Source organism: Pinus tabuliformis, chromosome 4_1 (assembly GCF_031772625.1).
Source record: "Pinus tabuliformis cultivar Carrire ecotype Pingquan chromosome 4_1, CPIR1, whole genome shotgun sequence".
Lineage (NCBI taxonomy): Eukaryota > Viridiplantae > Streptophyta > Pinopsida > Pinales > Pinaceae > Pinus > Pinus tabuliformis.
In genome coordinates, this window is record NC_142303.1 from 398,404,039 (window position 1) to 398,422,437 (window position 18,399).

The 18,399-nt window shown below is 33.9% G+C and overlaps 1 long non-coding RNA gene across 2 annotated transcripts; it reads right to left on the minus strand.

Moving 5' to 3' along the window:
- Positions 1–3,634: 3,634 nt before the first annotated feature.
- LOC149175983 (uncharacterized) lies at positions 3,635–5,140 on the minus strand. Of its 2 annotated transcripts, none has more exons than XR_016258584.1 (5): positions 5,021–5,140; positions 4,877–4,926; positions 4,622–4,680; positions 4,431–4,540; positions 3,635–3,793 (listed from the first exon to the last, which is right to left on the minus strand). It is a non-coding gene; the product is annotated as an uncharacterized LOC149175983 (long non-coding RNA). The 2 variants fall into 2 exon arrangements; XR_016258585.1 differs by lacking the exon at positions 3,635–3,793 and adding an exon at positions 4,146–4,205.
- Between the last annotated feature and the right edge of the window lie 13,259 nt (positions 5,141–18,399).

Here is an 18,399-nt window from a genome sequence, read left to right on the forward strand (position 1 = left end):
ATTGTTTTATGTATTGTTGCTTTTGGTAATTACTTGATGAACTAAAGAAAGAAGATATAAAGAATCATAATAATAAGAAACATCACAAGTAATTATCAAGAACAAGAAAATCTTTACTTCCTTTTTGATTTTTTAGCAAAGTTTTGGTCTCTCTCTCTCTCTCTCTCTCTCTCTCTCTCTCTCTCGTGTGGGCTAATTTAGGAGATCGAAGTCTCCTTGTCCAAGTCGAAGTTGTCGCTGATGCCGGAAGCTGCCAAGTCGAAGCTGCTGCTGATGCCGGAAGCTGCCAAGTCGAAGCTACTGCTGATGTCGGAAGCTGCCAAGTCGAAGTTGCTAGGGTCGAAGTGTTGCTGCTACTAGGTCGAAGGTTGGATCGAAGAAGGAGAGGTTGGCTTGGTGTGGAGGAGGTCTTTGTCTAGGTTGAAGAGTCTCAAGGAAAACTATTGAAGGAAGAGATTTTGACTAGGTTTTCCCCTAGATAGGGGTTTTGCCCTGGCAGAGTGCCTACATCTTGTGTCTTGTGTTTTTGTGATCTTCATGCACACATAATTTGGTAATTTCTTGATGAAAGATAATATAACAAATAAGTAAAAGAAGCCAACATAATTCACAAGTAATTATCAAGAAAGAGAAATCTAACCCTAATCCTATTAGCATTGATTTCTCATCAAGATTGACGCACATCATTTAAATTTACCCAAAGTTTGGTATGATCGGTGGCATAATTACACTGCTTCACTAAATATTTCACATGTTAGACTACAGGATCGGGGTGGATATTTTGTCGTGGGTTCATTCTCCATTAGGGGAATACACCCCTAAAATAGGATACTTATTCATCATGGCAGATAAGGAACCAGGTTATCCTGCTTGGTGGTAGAAGATGTTGTGGAAATTTAAATGCCCAACGAAATCCAGAATGTTTCAATGGTGTATTTTAGAAAATAAGGTCCCCACTAGCTTCTTTGGTCCGAGTTGGTGCCCCCTCTACAAAGCAACCAAGGAATTTGTCGATCACCCTTCCTTGTTTTGCCCTTATGCTAGTAATATTTGGAACTCTATTCACAATTCCTTATCTATTGGTCTTTTGTGGCAAGGTATATCTTGCAAGGAAGCATGGCAATCCTGGTGGGATTCAACAAATCCAAAAAAGCTCAGAAACCTCCCACCCATTATAAGATGGGGGATCTGGCTAGCTCAGAATAAAGTTATTTTCCAAGAGAAAGAAGTAATCCATCACAGAGTGGTAGCTCAGTCCATGGCTATTTATGAGCTCATTCCAGATGATGACTCCAGTGATAGGCCTAGAATAATCTCAGCTGAACAAGTGGACAGGTCGCACCCCTAGGCATATTTTGATGGCGCCTCCCAAGCTAGGGGTGAGTGTGGGGGAGGAGCAATATTATTCTTAAATGAAAATCATTCCTACAGGGTTCAAAGTGGTTTGGGCCATGACTCAAATAATTACGTAAAACTCTTAAGTCTAAAGCTTTTGCTTCTGTTTGCTATAGAAAAGGGGTGCATGCAACTACAGATTTTTGGTGATTCTCTTATTGTTATTAACTGGTTAAATGAAGCCTCTAGGTGTCACATGAACACACTCAATCCCATCCTGGAGGATGGTTCTACTATTAAAAGGAAATTTTGATCATATCTCTTACTGTCATATTTCACAGAGAGAGAAATGTCATTGCAAATGAACTATCCAAGGCAAGTGTGCAGCAAGCATTGGGCACATGGAAGATATCAGAATAGATTAGCAATGAACGTTATGAATTCTACCACAGACCATTCATAGAAGGATTGTAGGTGGAAAATGAACAAGACTGAGGAAAACATCTCTTTTTTGCACAACTCATATTACACTTGCTTGATGGTTATCTCTCCAGGTTGAAAGGAGGTTATTTTTGTTTTGGTTAATGGTTATGTTTATATGATATTTTTTGTAAAAACTTTGATGATGAACTGAAATGGCTTAATAGGCATGTTCATTGTTTGTAATTATTTTTGATGGAACGTTGTAATGTATTAATAGCCTACTTTCTCATGCTTCAGTATTTAGATACTAATCTGTAATATGCTTCTATGGGCCTGATGCTATGACTAATATTTTTGCAGGATGGCTGTCATAAAACAGCCTTTTCTGAATGCACTTGTGTTCATCTGCAACATGTAATTTTCACCCTCTTTATTGAATATTACGATTTTTCCTTTGGGAAAAAAGTAGTGCTTTTCCCATGTAAAAGAACTCGGAGCTTTTGAATCCCGAAAAATTTGAATGAATGGATTAAGTTTGACATGATCTACTAGGAAAAAAACCACTAAAATCATTAAGCTAAAATAGGAAGTATATTTATTTGAGTTAAGAAAAGTTACAATGTTGAAGGTGAAGCTAGATTTTGAAGATGAAGTTAGACTCAAGATGGTTTTTTGTGAGATTCAAACAAGAGGTTTTATTGGATGCATCACAAGTGGATAGAAAGAGTCATACTCGAGATTTCCTTGGGGACCCTCTTGGAAAACAAACTAATAATGCATCCTTTCTATGGATTAGAGAATGATACTTATCATTCATATTGTTCCATCATATTGTTCGTTCTCGGAGGGACTATTATATGTTTTGGCTATTCATAAAATTCCAATCAGCAGCTATGCTAAAATTTAAAATTAGTTCTACTAGAAGTTGTAAAACCGTTATCATTTATATGGTTGATTTTGAGAGGGACCACTATATGTTTGGGCTAAGATTCCAAGCAGCACCTATGCCAAAATTTAAAATTACTTGTACTAGAAGTTGTAAGAAAGTTATCATTTATATTGTTGATTTTGAGAGGGACCACTATATGTTTGGGCTATTCATGAGATTCCAAGCACCACCTATGCCATGATTTGAAATTATCTTGTATGGGAAGATCTAAATTTCAACTCTCATCTAGAAGTAACCTCCACCTCTATTGGGTTGATCACTATGTACAATATGCAAGGCTTGGATCATATTTGTGAACTTGGTTTCTAATGTAATGCAATGATAGGCATATTTTCCATTTGACTTAAGATGGGTTTGAGTATGGCTAGAATATAGTCTCTATGCTTAAGTTATTGTGAAAATGTTTTGACATGGTTTCCAAATTCATATAATCTTTGCTATAAAAGAAAAACAAAAAAAACAAAAACAAAAATATAATATAGAAATGGTTTTCCAAAATTCACATAGGTCTAGCTATAAAAGTACAAAATCAAAATATAAAATGGAAAGGATTTTGGGTAGCATTTCTACATTCGTTGTCCATAAATCAATATACAAGAAACACCACATGCAAGACATACATAGAAATGACAAGCTCAAATAAACCAACATAAATGTGAGAACCAAAGCTTCTCCTATCAACTTCTTCCATGTTATCAAAAAGAATAAGCAAAGCAACTGCCAAAAGAACTAAAATCTTAAAAAACACCTATCAAGCAACTGCCAATCAAACTAAAAGCTTAAGTAATGCCACAGAACAACTATTATCAACCAGATCAGAACCATTCTGTACATAATGATAATTATAAACTTCCGAGTTATATACATTAAAGACAAACTACCCAAAACAAAACAAGCGTTACCGCTAAATTTCTATCATCTTCTTTCTCAATGTCAAACCACCTTTCAATTCATTACTAGGTCAAAACCAATAAAAAAAGCAATTGCCCAAAAAATTAATCATTTCAACAATGTGTATCTACCTGATTCAGACAAAATCATATTCTTCGTCGTTTCCACTAGCATATAATCTCATCTCCTCAAAGGCTACACAAAAATTAGAAAACAATCCGACACCATTTTGATTATATATAAATGAGATAAACAACCCAAACGAACAAAACGTATGTAAGAAAATGTCAGTCCCTTTAGATTGAAACAAAAGCATCCCTCGTCTCATAGTAAATCCTCTTGTTTAACCTACTGGAAATACGTTTAAGTGGAAATCGAAAAAATTGTTAAACCCTTCCGACCAATAGTAAACGCTTTTAATTTGCGACTAATTTGGTTTGAAATCGAAATAAGCAATAAAAAGCCTTCACCAAATCATCGAAATCTTCCCGGGTCATCGAAATCTTTTTATGATTTTTTTTTAACAGACATTACAAGGTGAGCAGTTTACCAAATCAAAAACGACAGTTGGTATCAACGAGGGGCTTAGACGAGTCTGTTTTGTTGCCTGAACGAATAATGCAAAAACACGGCAAAAGGATAAACAGAAATTAAAAGTTACCTGTCGAACATGAGATCAGGCATCTCACAACTAGGTTAATCATCTATACTACATCCGGTTAAACTTTGGGCATCGAAAATCATCTTAATGCAATTTTGATGAACATATTCCTAAGCAATATTTTACGCCCAGTTAGCACAAGACTATGGGTTATTGGTGTTAGCAGCGTACCTAAACGGAGTATAATGAATGAAGCCGAGGGCTGTACGAACCGACTTTCCCTGACATTGCACGTACTGGACGCCAAAATAAAAATTCTTCGTCTTCTCCCTGCAATTTGACTGCACACCGTTGATGTGAGAGAGACTGCACAACATTTATGAGAGGGAGAGGAACAAATCTCAAATAAATCAAAAACAAACCTGAGTTCCTGAGCCTTCTCCTGCCATCTAGTTCATTCATGTCGAACCCCCTTTTTTACCTTCTTTCAATTCATCAATTGGGTCGAAACCGATAAGTAAGAAACTACCAAAGAAGTTATAAGTTTCAATAACATCATTAAATAGGTCTTAGGGCTCTTTATGAATAATCATTATCGACCACACGACAACGATTCTGTACATATTTATCAAATTAAAAATCATTTGAATTGTTATACATGAAAAATAAACGTATACCTGGTAGTCCTCTCAGAAATCCAACAAACCGCAGGGGTTACGCTGTTTACCTAAACAGAGGATGAAAGAGATAAACAAAATCTGTGTATCTAATTAATTCGATGCAACGCTACGAATGAGACGCAGGGCTATACAATGACATACATCAATAAGAAAGGACTTATCGTATTCTCCATTCTTCATATCATCTCGCCAATTCTCTATTCTCCATTGACAGAAACTAAAAGTTAACTGTCAAACACGAAATCAGGAATCTCACAACTGTTAACTTTCGGCTTTCAAAATCATATTAATGAAATTTTGCTGAACATATTCGTATGCAATATTTTACGCCCAGTTACCAAAAACCATTTTAAATGGATTTATCGTATTGGTGTTAGCAGCGTACCTGGCGTACCTAAAGGGAGAGTAATGAATGAAGCTAAAGGCTCTACGAACCACCTTTTCTGCCATTGCACGTACCCAGGCGAAAGAAAAAACCACACGTGCCGGACGCCAAAATAATAATTCCTTGTCCCATCCTGCAGTTTGAGTGCACACATTGATAGACAGAGACTGCACAACATTCATGTAAGGGAAAGGAACAAATCTCAAACAAACCAGAGTTCCTCACCCTTCTCCCGTCATCTAGTTCCTTTATGTAAATTCCCTTTTTAACTTCTTTCGATTCATCAACCAAAGAAACTCGAAATTGCAATAACACCACAAAACAGCTCTTACGGCTCTCTATGCATAATTCACGGGGCAACCATTCTGTACACACTTATCATAGTAAAAACCATCCTAATGATGATACATAAAAAGTGAACGCGTACCTGGTCCTCCATTCCAATGGATAACTTCACAGAAATCCAAAATCGTGTAACATCCTGCAACAAAACACTACCAACAAACAGCCCAGGTTAACTTTTACCTAAACCGAGAACGAAAGAGATGGACAAATGTGTGCATCTAGTTGATTCGATTCAATGCTAAAAATTAGGAACAGGGCTATATGAAAGGCATACAATAATAAGAGGACTTACCAGATTCTCCATCCCTAATTCTGCATCTCAACCCTTGAAATTCACTGCAAACCAAACCATTAACCATTTGTGAGACCACCTCTGACAGATAGAGAAACATATATAGAAACAAACCAGTGTTCATGTGCCATCTTCTTCCTCAATTGCAAGCCCTCATCTGTTCCTGTCGCACATCAAAGTTCATTTTAAATTAGATCAAAACTAGCTTTACCTAATGGCTTAGACCTCTATGCATCGTCACAAGGCAGCTTCCCATTAAAGACATACCTGCTTGGAAATTCACAAAAATCAAGATAACAGGATCCATGTACGTCCATCTATCTTTAGCTCTACATTTTGCAACTAAATAAAATTCTGAGCAGACAAAGAGAGAAATAATATAAAAGTAAAAAAGATGAAAAAAAAACACACCAACCATTACAATCCAAACAAATGAAAAATCCAAGAAAGAAAACGGACTGCAAAATAGTACATGCATGGCCATGCAGTGAACAGAAAAATATGAACATGAAAAAAGCCAAGCCAAGGCAGCGAACCAAACAAATATGTGCAAGAAAGAAGCGAAGCCTATACAATTCAGAGCAGAGAAGATGATGAGACTAAAATGAAAGCATGTTCTGCGTATGAAAATGCTTTATATAGCTTTTCCCTCCCTTTTCAAACGGTCATAAGCGCCCTGAACTGGTAGCTTTTTCACGGCAGCTTTTTCACAGGGGAGCCGGCATACCCATGCACATGAGTGCCGTGAACTCTCGTAAAATTTATAATGGGCAAGTAAATGCAATGAACCATCTTTTATATTTCATAAAAAATAATGTATTCAATTGACTGACGTGGTGTCTTTAGGCTACACATACGAGTTACCAGTCGAGTTTAGTTGGTCGAAATTTGGTGCTTATATTTTCAAAAACTTCTCAAAATAAGATGGTGCCAGTGCATTCGAACTTTAAAAAAAACCATTTACTCGGAATCTTTACCGGGAAGTAGAGATTCGGATTCAAGGTCACGCTATATTTATAAATGGAAATTAATTTGAATAGGATAGGATTTGTTTCGAGTTAAATTTTCTTCCCTTTATGGCATGATTACACATATAACTTTATAATTTAATTTTTCTCCCATTTTATGTCATGAGTACATATATTTATAAGTAGGAATAATTACCAGTGGCTCAAAGTTTGATTCCCTATCATCATTTTAACTTTTATTCACATATTAAACTCCACGAGTTGTTAAGGAGTTTTTGATTTTTTGGGTTTGGGTGTAGTTGTTGGATTTTTTTTATTCACATATTAAATTCCACCGGTTGTTAATGAGTTTTTGATATTTTTGGGTTTGGGTGTAGTTGTTAGATTGGTAAAGGCTAGCATCTCATCAAGGTAGAGGGTGAGTAAGTTTTTATACCACTTTGTAGAGGGTGAGTAAGTTTTTATACCACTTTGTAATTATAAATTAGTGGAGTAAGTTTTTACACTAATTATAACTTATTGGAGTAAGTTTTTACACCACTATGTAATTATAACCATTTGCTAATTTTAGAAAAGGTAATGTCAAAACTACTTTCTAATAAAATTTCATCATTTTATTTATAAATAACTCACTTGCTCATCTTTGCAAAGTTGTTGTCAAATCTATTTTATAATATGTCAATTGGATTTTCTAATAAGATTCCAATTTTATGAAACAAAAAAATTTAAATATTTCAAAATTTTGATAAAATTGAGTGTATAATGTGAAAGTATGTAGGAGATTAAAAAAAATAGTCAAAAATAAATTAATAATAATTAAAGAGGGAAAATAAATGGTTAAATGTTAATTAACATTTATGATATATCTATTCCTTAAATAATGGTGGAGTTAGCTAACCGTTACATTTCTTTATTATATATATATATATATATATATATATATATATATATATATTACAAAAACAATTAATTTATATTAATAGAAGATTATATAAAGATTATACATATTTTCAATATGCTTGATATAAAACTTGACTAATATCATTTGCTCTCCTTATACAAAAATATAATTGAAAGCTACTAAGTTTCTTGAAGAAACAATTAGTATATATATCCTTACAGAAGTAAGTAACATTAAATACGAGTATTACAATGCTAAATCTAGATTCATCCTATGTTAATTTTTTTTGGATTGTTATTGTTTCATTGTCCTTGCTCTTGATTCAACTATCCTTGTTGATTATGGCCTCTTGAACAAGAACATGTGAATCATTGCAAGATTGTCTTTGAATTGTGGAATGAGAGGCCAATTTTTCAATTTTGCATTTCAACAATATTGTTTTCATTTTTCAAACTACAAACCTTTGTTAAGTAAGTTGTTATTTTTTGGTCCCAAGACTGGTTTTGGATGACTTAAAGACGTCGCATCTACTTCATCTATACCTTATGCCTCTTTACTTTAGGTTGTAGTTGAGAATTCTCTACACAAAAATAAAAGTTGGGGATAAAAGAAGCCTTACACCACATAATGACTATACTGAAAGAGGACATTATATGTGTCAAATGAGTGTCAAAAAACCAAAATTACAACCCTCACCAAACTAACCCTGAAATAATCACGAGAATAAACACCTTAGTCATCATGAACCATATAACCCCATATTGAAGAATTGATAGTAACAAAGTTCTCAGTGAGAAAGATACTTGAGAGTGGAATTAGAAGGATGTTTAACAAGAGACTGGGACCATTCAAACTAGCCTAAATCCATAGGTATAGCTCCAAATTTAAATGAACTCATGGGAAAGTCGAAAGGGAGTGAAAGACAATAAAACAAAAAGACATCACTTGTTGCATACATATATTGTATTATCCCACCAAGGATAATCATATCGAAGGTAGGGGGAATAATAGAGGAGATTGATCCTAGTGATGCAAAGGAGAAACCACAATGAGTTGTGGAGGAGAATAAATGTGTGAAGCAATATATGTCTTGTTGAAGTTGAGAGAAGTGAATGAATTACATGATATGAATGAGTGGGGAATTAATGTTAGGAAAACCAAACTTGAAATTTTGAATTATGAAAATTAAGAGCTTAGGGGTATGATATTCAAGGTTCCCAAAAGAAGTGATCAGGATTCCTTGTAGAATGTGCTGAATTTTTGTAGCTATGGTTGGTCTTCATAATTGATATTTTAGCCCTCCATATATATATATATATATATATGCAAGACATCTTCTTCATGTCGACTTCAAAAGATGGATTTGGAATTTTCAAATATTGAATTTTTGCCTCCAAAATGTAAGGTTGACCTCAAGTTGACCTTAGTGAAGGAACACACCATTCGAATCTCCCATAACCACTATATATGTGTCATTCAACCTCCTCCTCAAGGAGAATTTGGATCTCTCATCTTCTACTCATCTAGATGAAGAAGAAAAAGAAGAATGAGGTTGAAGTTCTCTAACTGTTGATCAAGTTTTTCTCTCTCTTGTTTGACCTCGCACGTGTGGTATCCTTCTCTCTTTGTAGTTCCGCACATGTGTAATTTTCTATGCACTACTGAGCAGTAGGTCCGAGTTTTTTCTAGCCACAAGAGAAGGTCGAAATTCAAACCTAGAAAATCATATCAAGTCGATTTTGTTGGGTAGCTTTATGACTTGCCAAGAGGGCAGTTTGACCAGGCTTGACTTGGATTGTTTTCTTGGTCAGTTTGACTGAAAGGATTAGATGTATCTCTTGTTGAATTGAATAATTTCTCTAAGGAAATGGATGTTGGATTTTCCCAGGGCAAATACATGTATCTCTTATTTGGTTGTCTCTTTATGATCCTATTGTCATAAATGTTATTGTTGTTGTCTTTTGTGTAATTACTTAATGATGAATGAAAGTATGAAAAAGATTAAATCATTAGAAATCATTATTAGTTTAGAAGACCCTTAAAAAATCAACATGTTATTAGATATATGCTGTAAGAGAAACCTTTTTAAAGTTCTAGATATGTAACGCTAGATCAACAAGAGAAATCAACAATGTGTTTAACCAAGTTAAAGAGAGATCAAAATTTTATTTAAGCCAAAGAAGGACAACAGGAGACCGAGAATGCCTTAGGGTTGGTTGCAGGGAAGGTCAAAAGGCCTTAGTGCAAATTGCAAAGGGCTGAAAAACCTCAGGTGTAATCTCAAGAAGGTCAAAAGGCGTCATATCTTTGTACAGGAGGACCATAAGATTTGTCTAAAGGTGAACAATAAGTCTTCAAAACTAGTTCAAATCTAGGAAAAAGTTGAGCTAAGACAACAATCCTGACTGACAATCAATTTAAAAGGAACATGCAAAATTAAGCATGTCATTATTATTCAGTCTAAATTCATCCATGACTCAGGCCTATTGATGAGGTGACATTTTCATTCATGATTGGTCTTGCTATGAATTTTTTGAAGAATCAAACCTTGTGTTTCTGTGAATTATAACCTCGTCTAGAGCTAAGGTGGATAACATAAGACCAATGGCAAATTTGTTAGTTTAGCAAAGATCTTCTATATTGGTTGATTTATTTTGTTTTTGTTATAGAGTTTACAACAATCGAAACCTTGCTCAAATTTATATGTTTGTTCAAATAGAACAAGTTTCCAGCATTGATTGTACATCTGATAGATTTGTGGAGAGATTGGTCACATATATGATCATTGGTATGATGGTAAGTTATTGGTGCATTTGTACTTGAACATATGTTTGAATCCTATGGTGGTGAGATTCGTAGTTGATTCCAAGAATGCACCTTATGGGAATAATGATGAATACTATAAGGATTACTGAATTCTCTTAGGGAAATAGATTTTATTGAGATAATATTCTTGCCTTCTATTAGTTGAATAGAAGACCCCTTGTTGAGATGTTTGCTTCAACTATCAAAAATTTTGAAGCATATGAGAGTTATTATCACACTCACAATTTGAATATATGTCTTTCCTTTGAATTAATGAGTTAAGAATTGAAAAGTTTATATTATACTTTTGATGGATTTAATCCACTTGTCTTGGTTGTGTTAGAGATATGATTATCTTTGCAAGATGTTCTTAATGTGGTGCCAAGATATGTTGGTCGATGAGGGTGACTTTAAGGATATTGGAGTTTGACAATATTGTTTCTAAAAATGGTACTAAAATAAATCGTTGATGTTATTGAATGCTTCAAGATGGCACTTTTTTTTAACAATGATACAATCCATACACAAGTGCACTTTAGGAAGATGTTGTGAGATCACTTATACTTTTGTTGTCCTATAGTATGAAGTTTTTGGATTATGATTCAAAGGAATAATAAGTCTCGAACCAAGTATGTGTTCCATACACCTATATCATGAACATTTGCCATACTAAAATGATATTGGATTGAAAGGATATTTCCTTTAGTTGTACTACGATACAAGATATGTGTTCAAAGGTAGAAGCATTGAAGTTGTTGAGATCTAAGCCTCTAATGCCACATATATCTTCTATGACTTAAAGGTATTTCTAGAAAGCAAATGTGGCTTAACTATTTATAATGCACTGGGTGATTATCTGTAAGGCCTATAAAATTTCAAAAGATGTTGCTTCTTTACAATGCCAGAGAAGCAGAATGCAAGGGTTTGACCGAGATAAAGCATTCCTTGAATGAATGATAACACGAGGGTAAATAAATATCTACAAATATCAGTTGTAGGGCCAAGTTCAAAATAAGAACTCACATTTCGACCTATTGGGCAACTTCAAAGAATCATGTTAAATATTGTATAAGGTGAGATAAGACTTGAAAGAAGAATCTTGTCATTATAGAAATATAATCCTTGAAAATTACGTCTTGTCTTCACTGCTTGAAAGATCCAGAGGGAGTTACGATGAAGTCTCTCACATTCTTGAAGAGCTAATAAACTTAGGGTTTTGTAAAACCCTAGAAGACCTTAAAGATATGGCTGAGGAAAAGTATGCAAAGGATGTCTTACACATGCTACTATTATTATACTATTGAGGTTACATTGATTAAGATATGTTGTTGGATGTCATTACTTGAGTCTAGCTATTGCTAGAAAATATTAGTATATGGTAGATTTCTCCTTCAAGTATTTGAGACATGATCAATTTGAATTTAATTCAAGAAAGTTGCTCTAGAAGTAGAGGGAGCTAAGAAGAGAAATCATAACACTTGCGCTATGTGCCCTTCGTGGAAGATATAATAGACTTAGGGTTTGTAAACCCTATACATATATAAGGCTTGGATAAGAAATCGCTAGGGTTTGTGAATAAAATGCTAGAGCTAGACCTAGATCAATGTTTACACTAAAAGAAATCCTAGCTTGTGCAAGGAAGGAATGACATCATGCTGATCATGAGGATGAGGTTGATAAATTTGCAAGATGGATGCCAGAAGGCTAAGATCAAGATGGAGTTGACATTTTCCTATAATCCTTAAAGGGAAAGTAACTTATATCTTTCTTTCTTGATTATTATTGTTATTGTTTTATATGAGTTAGCCTCTTGTCTTTATACCCTTTGCTTAGTTATAATTATTCTTCCATGGCTTCCTAGTGAGGATTGCAAGTACATAGTGAAGGCTACTAAGGCTCTGACAACAAATGGAAGTAGTGGAAGAATGAAAAAATGATTATGACAAGAGGACTCTCCCAAAATCGTGATTAGAGAGATATTGCACTAGATGAGATTCAAGCTCGGAGGAAGCAGGTAGATCAACAAGTTTGAAGTATAACTTGTTTATGTTGAAAGGGAAGTAGTGACTTCTGAATTGATCTACAAGATCTAGCATGCAACAGATGGCAACATAGACATGTACAGAGCGAGATTTGAGACTAGAGGGTTCTCCTATAAAGAGGGAGAAGAAAATGAAAGGACATTTGCTCCAATTTTAGGCTTATGTGATTCATCTTGTTTTTTAAATTGTTTTATGGATTAATCACATTATCACTCTTTTTTGTCGACATTTCAAACCAACTACGGTGTTTCATCCTCACGACAAATATAAAAAAATCTTATCTATTCACATGTTTAAATAATTGAGATGCATAATGTTCCAAATACAAACATTGGAGAAAGACAAATAACTTAATAATATTTAATATTTAATTAAAAATGAACGTTAAATTATATAGAATTTGGTACCTTTTACTAAAAAAAATTAAAAATTCTATTTTATAAAATAATGTTTAATAATGAATAATTATCTTGATACCAAAATTAATTTCCAAAAATAAAACAAAACAATAAATATAAATTCAAAAAATTAAAATTAAAACTCAAATATTTAAAATAACAATTTATATTATAATATTTTATTTTATTATATAATAAGCAATGAATTAAAACAAAACGGGAAAATGTTATTTCATATTTAAATATTTATATTATTATTTTAGTAGTATCTAAAATTATTATATATATCATTATACAAAATATCCAAATATTATTATCTATTTATAATTTTATTATATATTTATATTATAATAAAATAATAATAATAATAATAATTATTATTATATATATATATATATATATATATAATTATGATTAAAGATAACGACATTATTTCAAATGATTATTATTATTATCTAATTTTAAGGTCACAGCTAACCAAATTGGTGTATGAGACCCTCTCATTTGTGGGACAAGGGACCCACCTCCACGCATCAATTTGACTGCTAAGTCTACGAAGGCATACATACTCTACCCCTTTGGTTTTGTACCCGTGACCTCTTAGGAGGAAACACATGCTCTTAACCATTACGCCCACTCAAGATGAAGAATTATTAATAAATTAATAAAGTTATGAATTAGGGAAATAGTATATATATGAAAAATTATTTAAAGAATAATGCTTTTTTTAATAGGAGAAAGAAGAAAAAGGGAACCTAAGACATTTACGAAGAAAACGCAGGAATCCAACTTTTACTTCATTTCCAACTATCATCCCTATTAAGATTATTCGCCTACTTCTCAATTTGATGGCCTCCATTGACTTCTTATGATGGAAGTGATCAATCCTTGCAATTACCCAAGAATCCTCAATGCAAACATGATGTTTATTTTTCTCAACATGCTCATTTATAGCTAAGGATTGAGATTGATTGTGCTTGATGTTTGCATTGTGCTATTGAATTCTCTGATTAATGGAGTGGCCAGTCTCCCCAACGTAGGGAATCCCACAGGAGTAAGGGATTGAGTAAACTCCTTTCATGTCTCTAGGGTTTACAGGGTCTTTGACTGATATAAGGGGGTTATGAATGGTAATAAGGAGGCTTAAAGGTGGCAGAGGCTTTATTCTTCTTAAGAATACCAGCAATCTTATCAGTGGTCCCATAGATGAATGGAAGTTGAACATTGGTAACCTGATCATCGGTAATGATTTTAATCTTAGGCCCTTTACTAGCTCTTCAAAAAGATATAAGACCTTGATGTTTGTTATAGTCATTCTTGATTTTGAAAAGAATGACTATAACAAACATCAAGGTCTTTAAAGATATTTTTGAAGAGCTAGTAAAGGACCTAGAATTAAAATCGTTACCGATGATCGCGTTACACATATTCAACTTCCCTTCATCCATGGGACCACTGATAAGATTGCTCGTTTGATTAAGAAGAATAAAGTCTCTACCACCTTCAACCCCCTTAATATCATTTGTAGCTCCCTTAGATCAGTCAAATACTTTGTAAACCCTAGAGACATGAAAGGAGTTTACTAAGTCCCTTTCTCTTATGGGATTCCCTACGTTGGGGACACTGGTCGCTCTATTAATTAGAGAATTCAAGAGCACACTGTAGACATCAATCACAATCGATCTTGCTCCTCAACTATAGCCAAACATGCTAAGAAAACTAAACATCATGTTTGCATTGAGGATTGTCAGGTAATTGCAAGGAATGATCACTTCCATCATAAGAAGATAAGGGAGGCCATTGAAATTGAGAAACAAACAAATAATCATAACAGGGACGATGGTTGGAATGAAGTAAAAGTTAGATTCCTACTCTTTCGTTATGAATGTCTTAAGTTTCCTTCTTATTTCTCTTTTTTTTTAAACATTTCTATAAATAATTTTTCTCATATATATTCCATATTTCATAAATTTATTCATTTATTAATAAATTTTCATTATATTATTATATTATTTAAAATAACATCTTTCTCTTAATAATAATACATCAGAAATCAGAAATTAGAAATTAATATATATATATATAATTTTATTATAATATAAATATATAATAATATTCGGATATTTAATTTTAGATATTATTATAGCACTAATATAAATATATAAATAAGCTATTATAATATAAATTTATAAATATGTAATAATTTTTTTTAATAGATTACTTATTATATAATAAAATAAAAGATTATAATATAAATTGGTATTATATAAATTTATAAGTATGTAATAATTTTTTTGTTTTAATAGATTATGTATTAATATGATAAAAGACTATAATATAATTTGGTATTATATATATTTGGGTTTTGATTATTTTTCTTTTTAATTTATATTTGTTATTTTGTTTATTTTTGTTTTATTTTTTGAAAATTAATGGTGATCCCATAATGGTTAGTTTTTTATAACTAACTATTCATTATTAAATATTATCATATGAAAAAGATTTTTTTTAATTACCTAATTATTTATTACTTAACATTTATTTATTAATTTAATATTAAATATTATTATTTTATTTGACTCTCTCCAATTCTTATATTTGAAACATCATGCATCTCATCTATTTAAACTTGTGGATAGAACATATTTTTCATCTTTTTCCTAAGGATGAACCACAATAGTTGGTTAGAAACATTGACCAAAAGAAGTAATTATGTGATTAATCTTGAAAATAATCTAAAAACATTTGCTCTATTTGACAGAAATTGAGGAAGGAGTGTACACTAACCACCTCAAGGCTTTAGGGGACATGAACGACCCTATTGACTACAAACAGAAGATTGCAGCTCAAACTTGGATTGATGCACCAGGGTTGATCCTATATGATTTGTATCTGATGGAAACAAAAGGACTCATGTGTCAGAGGGAGAAACATTGGAAGAAATATTTGCTTCCATAATAAAGGGAGCATTCAAAGCTTTTTCAGGAAGCCTTGTTTTAGCTTCAAAAGAATTTGACCTCTGAGTTTGAGATGAAGGACCTACGTTTAATGCATTACCTCCTTGAAGCATACTATTAAGTTCCCCCGGATTTTTGGGGTGATGGAATGTCAGTCTAGATAGTTGATATACTATAGTAAATAGAAAGTTGCAGTGGCAAAAGGAGTAGCCAAGATTGCCACAATAAGATATGTTTTAGAAAGAGCACCCAGTTAGGGTAACCATAAATTAGCTATGGTGATGGCTCTAGCAAAGGAAGTCAATCGATTTATGGTTGAGCCAAGGCAGGTGGCTCAACATGTGTTGAAGTACCAACATGGTAGAGTTGGTCATGGCACTGTTAGTTATGGTTTGAGATATGTCTCAAACAATGAAGTGTAGTTGTAGGGATACACAAATTTAGATTGGGAAGAGAGTGAAAAATGAAGAAAGAGTTCACTGGGATATTGCTTTAGTTTGGGCTCTATTGTGATTTCTTGGGTGAGCTGGAAGTAGGCATCTGTTGCACTCAATACTGCAGAGGTTGAGTATATTGTAGCTTGGTTGGCAAGTCGTGAAGTAGTATGGCTTCTTAAACTACTTGCAAGATTTTTTTATCAAGTGCAGGTGACAACCATGATGACAAGTCGAAGCACATCAAGATTAAGTACCACTTCATTCGTGACATAGTGCAGAATGGAGCAGTGAAGCTCCAATACATTTCCATTAATGAGTAGATAACTAATATTGTCACAAAGCCTCTGTCAAGAGTGAAGTTTATATACCTCAAGGACAAGTTGGACTTGTTGAGAATGCCTTCCTTAGTGAGATGGAGTGTTCATGTGATAACATCAAGGACACTCATTCTCCCTAGTATGAGGAAGAATGATCTGACAAAGGACAACCATTTTTCCTCGGTCAAGATGTTGACCAAAAGAATGGTCCTAAAGCCCCAGAATTACCGAGTTGAGTAGGTGCCTTTCAACATCACGCTCAAACTCTCCAAATAGGTTGAGTGAGAAAATTTATCATCGGACCTTGAATTAATCATGTAGAGTGAGGCCTTTGGAGTTTCACCATGGGTCAAAGATGTTGACTTGGATGATGGTGAACCGTGACTAATCTATATACCATGGGTTAGAGGCGTCGATCTGAATTATGGTGACTATTTGATGCTAATGATGCACCATGGGTTAGAGGTACTGACCATAATTATGGTCAAAGGTACTAGTTGAGTTATGGTGACTAGTTGATGTTCTTAAATTACCATGGGTCAGAGTTTGTAACACTCTCCTCCCACATCTACCCAAGTAACTGGCCAACCAGGGTAAACATGTGACGAGAAGTTACTATGATATGATTCAACTCCCTATTTGTCAGTTAAGTGGAACTGATGAAACACATCACATAGACCTTCCACATCAACAATAGAACTCCCAGAAGCCATCCCAACCACTCAAGTAACCAACCCCTGGGTCCCACTGAGCTTTTAAACCATTAAACCGCTGGACGCTCCCTTGATATAGAAAAGCATGCATCCAAGAGGCTCTAGACGCTCCCACATCATGGTTATGCATGCATATAGGGACTTTTCTCCTCATACCTGTGCATGTGACTCCGAGATTTGTGCCACTTTTTCAGGCTCAGAGCCTAGGTCACTACCCAAAACTCAATGACACTTTCAAAATAGAAAGATAACAACAGAATAATGATACAAATTCAATTACTTGAACAAGGACTTTACTGGACCCCTAATATCCATGAAAGGAATTTTGTCAAACATGTCACAAATATGTAATCTACAGGTTTAAACAACATATATGAGCACAGGGGTCTCGTACTCATCTGGGAATCGCTAAGAAGCATTGATGCCTCTACACATTTGCTGCAGTTTAATCCATTATGCCATAGATACATTGTTCATTCATTTACAAGTAAAAACATTATGAGAGCCGTACATAGCCATTGTCATAATACATGTTCATAACTAGCATAATAGCAATAGAAATACCAATGAAATAACAACCATATCATCCACATAGAAACCAATGTAATTATCATAAATTAACAAGGAGGAATAACCTCACATTAATAATGCAAAGGCAAACCAGGTTCGGGACTTCCACAAACCACCCGTTCGTGGACATGGTTGAGCTAAATCTCTCTTCAACCAGCCACCCCCGTGCCATATTCCAAGCATGAATGTGGGATCTCATAAAACACATCAATAAAAAACATACAGGGCTTCCAGAGGCCAAACCACCTCAACCCATCAAACAATTATTCCACATCATGGTCGGACATCACAAAACCATCACCAAATTGGTCCCTACCCAAGCCTTCTACGGCTCCAAGGCATTTGTTCCAACCAAGGCTTCCAGGACTAGTAACTCAACCCACAACTGAT